We start from the raw sequence: 4,530 nt of genomic DNA, 5'->3' as shown, positions 1-4,530 counted from the left end.
TTTATCGGCAGACTGTGCTCCACGGAGCCATTTCAACTCTAGATTTCCTTCGCAAGGTTGTTTTTTCGACATTGTCCACTGCCGATTTGTTAAAAGTATTGCTATCTCCTGTGGGCTATCTCCTGTGGGCTATCTCCTGTGGGCTATCTCCTGTGGGCTATCTCCTGTGGGCTATCTCCTGTGGGCTATCTCCTGTGGGCTATCTCCTGTGGGCTATCTCCTGTGGGCTATCTCCTGTGGGCTATCTCCTGTGGGCTATCTCCTGTGGGCTATAACTAGTATTCCAGAAGCGATGAGGTCATCACATTCCTTTGATGTTTTGGCCACGCCCCTATGACCTAAGCGCAAAAGCGGCCAATGGAATGAGTGCATCAGGTAGGTGGGCGGGGCTTAGCTTTCAATACTATGATGTCATCAAGCAGGTGTCCAAGCCCCGGTGTGCTCCTGTGGGGTGATTCCCTGCTCGTTCTCTCCTCCTCTCAGGACGGAGAAAAACATATATTGATTATCGACAGATTGTGTGGACGGAAATAATAGAATTTTTTTCTTTTCTTTTTTTTACATAAAAAACATACATAGTATCATATTTATAAAAATAAACTTTTTTTAATTCAATTAATTGATAAAAACAGTAGGGAGAAAATAGAATCACAGAAAATAAAATAACAATGTCCATCCAATGTCTTTTTTTTCCGATACTATATTTTTGGGTAAAATTGAAACTGTTTTTTTTTTGATGGGTCACAGTGAATTTGAGACCAGGTTGTGAGGTCACGGTGAGCTTTAAGATGTAATTGTTTAAAGTATGAGTACGTGATTTAGGGGTTAGACCAGGGGTGCCCAATAGGTTGATCGCCAAGGCAGTGCCGGTAGACTGGCTGCCATTGGAAAAAACGTAACGTTGGGTCACCATGTATGTGCGGTGGACCGCGGGAGCAAACGGAAAACTAATTAGTGATCCTAGCTTACTAACGAACACATGTATTTTCATTCAAAAGCAACCCTTTTTGAATTAGAATTTTGGCTTGTTTGTATCACTCAGATTTTGAAATCATGATTTTACTCTTAAATGAAATATTCATTAATGGCACTGCTGTGATCCCTCCATTTTTAACACACTTACACATGCCGTATTTATAAGATTCTGTCCCCTGATACCTCAGAACTTTCATAGCTATTATGTCCAACTGACATTGTCGAAAACAACTTATTGATATCCTGGCTGCGAAAGATTGACAGACCTAGCGACAGTAACCGAGGAGGGAGGGACTTAGCGAAGGGTCATTTAACCTCCATGAAGTGTTCACCAAAAGTTTATTTAACGCGAATGTCTCACATTTAGATTCTGCCATTTACTCGGCCACAAAATGTTTAGTTGCTAAGAAGGATCCTGCCCAAAGAAACTTAGTTGCTTTCCATATCAAACAATAAATCATTATATGAAAAAGTATCCAAGATGGCCGCACAGACGTCTCTGTTCGTTTTGTTTTCTCCCATTAACCAAACAGTGTTTAAAACCCATTTTAACGATCCTAAATTTGTAATGTCTATTTGGTCACCTGAACTGCTCACGTCTCCCCTGTGTTGTCACTTGTAAAACTTTTTTATTAAATACGACTCACTGAGTTCAGCTGGAGGCGACGGCCGGTGTTACACCCTACTGGTTTCTCCACCTACTGGTTTCCCTACGCGTGCGTGTTTGTGTTTACTCCACAGCAGCAGATGTGTCCGCCTCAGTTCCCTGATCCGTCACACATTCACAAACACATTGCTGAACATCGTCAAAACGCATCATAAATCCATAGCAGCGTTTACGGTTGTATAAGTGAGCACCACATCACAGCCACGTATAAACACATTTATATAAAGAAATATATTAAAGGAAAGATCAGAACGACCTGGATTCGAACCCGGTGGGTCAAAACATCAAAACATCAACCTGGTGGCTGCTCTTAGCAGTGCACCACCGAGACTCTCAGAAGTTTGTTGACCCTTTGTCAAATTTATCCATTTTGTTGACGTAGATCAGCATGGAGGAAACCTTTTGGTGTCGTGGATCTAAAACAACTGGTTACCGTGGGCGTGTGTTGGAACACATCCAAATAAATGTATCGATTCTTAATGGTCACCGAATTAAAGTTAACAAGCAGCGTCCCTATAAAAATGCCATGAAGTCGTACATACGATCTTTCTGAACAAGACATGGACCCACAAAAGGTGAAAGAATTGAGTGAAACAGATTGTAAACTTGCAAAACTTCTATTCGGAATCAAATACCTTATAAAGTTCTCAAAAGAAATTTTATTAAATAAGGGTTTAATAAAACAGTCACAATAAATAAATCATTGAAAAACAAAATAAAGTAGCTCTAAAGAAAGCATGCTGGACAGCAGAAGTCCTGCTCCGAAGGTGGTTTCCCAGTGCAAACCCAATGGAACCACAGGGTGCATGTTGAGCACTGGATCTAAAGATTAGCGATGCAGTAGATCAATACACCATACATTTATGTGATTACAAAACAGTCATTTAGATTTAATCTTACCCAGCCATCATGTCCATCTTCCCTTCTCCCTGGATTTTGGCATGCATTGCCACATGCTCTGCATTAATCGGTCATGCTTTCTAACAGGTTAAACAAGTGTAATTTGTGGTGGAAATTTGTGGATTTAGCTCTTGTGAGAAACCAAAAGTATCTCAAACTTGCTTTGTGATTAAGTATTTATTACTAACTAGAATATAGAAAAAAGATAAAGAATACAGAAATCATCAGCACAAGTCGTAAGCACAGACAGAAGTCAAATGACTACAATTCAGCTGAAAAGGGACAGATGTTCCTTCCCCCAAAAGGAGCAAGAAGGTCTGACCAAGTTAAAGAGGAGAACAGGAGCTTATATACACTTCAGGGAGGTTTGTGCTGCCTCAGCACAGGAGAGCCCACCCCTCAAAGAGGAGTGTTTGGGAAAAGTACCAGACGACGTAGGGGTGACCCTCCCTTAATGGACCCGGTCAATCAACCACATCTAAAAGGTCAGTCAGGGCACGTATGGTTCCATCTGTGTCTTATCTCACCCTGGACTGCCTTAAGTCACCGGCTCACATCAAAGGTCACATTCCTGAGAGCCTCACCCAACGCAGGCTCAACAATTTTCCCCCAACATAATTAAATGAACAATTAAGTGCATGTGACAAAACATTAACAGGAAAAAGACAAACCTGAGTCGCTGACCAGACTGCAAGCTATCTCTCTTCACAAGAGAGTTGTAGTGGCCTCGTCGGTAGAGAAATTAAACTGGCCACCAGTTAAAATAAGTTCTGCAAACTATGCAGTATTTTTAAATCAGTAACATGTAATAATCACCAAAGGGTCTCTCGTACTCTTACCTTGCAGACAAGCGCCCCACAGAATGTTGAGTCTTGCTGTCTCGGGTGGCTCACAGCTCGGTTGAGCAACTCAATCTTGACACATGGATATGTTTGTTTCTCATGAATTCTCTGTTGGAGAGAAATTAATTATATATATATATTGTCAGGATCTCCGATCCCCCCGAGTCGGTTGATGAGAAGGATCCAGCACGTTGATCAATTAAAGTCAAAAAGCGTTCTGTGTAATGGCGTCTCCGAGCAGTAAAAACGTTGAGTTTTTCTACACTTGAAGACAGTTCTTAGCGCCAGTCTCGAGAAGCCACAAATCAAGTTCAGATAAGAACTCAGGTGAAGCTGAGGGTAACACACAATGCTCCTCTGATCGAAGGTCCGTGAGAGCAAGTTAACCCCCTTCCCCAAACACAGCTGCAAACCCTAAATCTTTCTATCTCTACATCTCAGGGACCTGGCTTTTAGCACAAGACAATTGTTTACAGAATGTTTTTACCACTACATGCATCTCACAATTCCCCCTTTTGATCACCCCAATCTCTGGTGGACGTCTGCTGGATCAGCCTCCTCATCTGAATTCTCACCTCCTTTCCAGGCCAATAATGCCATTGTGTCTTTACTGAACTAATGCGGAGAATTGAGAAAGATAGAACAGAGGAGAGGATAGTTATAGACTTATTCTTGGTCTTCTTTTGCTTCCTGTTGTAGACGGTTGACACAGATCACCATGCTCTGGGTGTCTGTCGGTGAACTGTCCGTTGAGAGTGCGTTTGGGGACCCTCCGGTGCCCGTTGCCGCCTCTTGCTCCTGATCTTTCAGGACGTTGTCAGGTCGGTGTGCGAGCTGGTTCCTCTGCGGTGGCGCACTGGCTCCAGTGGTACCAGGTATCACCTTTCTCTCTCAGCCTCACTGCATGTGAGGTTCTTTCCTCCACCTGGTATGGTCCTGTCCACCGCGGCTCTGACCACTTTCTCTTGAGGACCCAGGCTGCCGTGTGTGGGTTGTGGGCGTTGATCCCCTGTTTTGTCTCACACCTGGTCCGCAAAATCTGAAACGAGAGCTCGTAGTTAGTTATAATGACTTGCATACTGACCTGGCAGAGCTTCCGGGTTAGGCCTAAGTTAGAGGCCGGCACTGGGTCCAGGGAACTGTCTC

The 4,530-nt window shown here is 43.2% G+C and overlaps 1 long non-coding RNA gene across 1 annotated transcript; it reads right to left on the bottom strand.

The window, feature by feature from the left end:
* Positions 1 to 2,284: 2,284 nt before the first annotated feature.
* Positions 2,285 to 2,669, bottom strand: LOC120828409 (uncharacterized). Its single transcript, XR_013450761.1, has 2 exons — positions 2,543 to 2,669; positions 2,285 to 2,464 (listed from the first exon to the last, which is right to left on the bottom strand). It is a non-coding gene; the product is annotated as an uncharacterized LOC120828409 (long non-coding RNA).
* Between the last annotated feature and the right edge of the window lie 1,861 nt (positions 2,670 to 4,530).

This window comes from Gasterosteus aculeatus, chromosome 9, assembly GCF_964276395.1.
Source record: "Gasterosteus aculeatus chromosome 9, fGasAcu3.hap1.1, whole genome shotgun sequence".
Taxonomy (NCBI): Eukaryota; Metazoa; Chordata; class Actinopteri; order Perciformes; family Gasterosteidae; genus Gasterosteus; species Gasterosteus aculeatus.
Note: the sequence above shows the minus strand (reverse complement) of the source record. Positions and strands in the feature narration are given on the sequence as shown.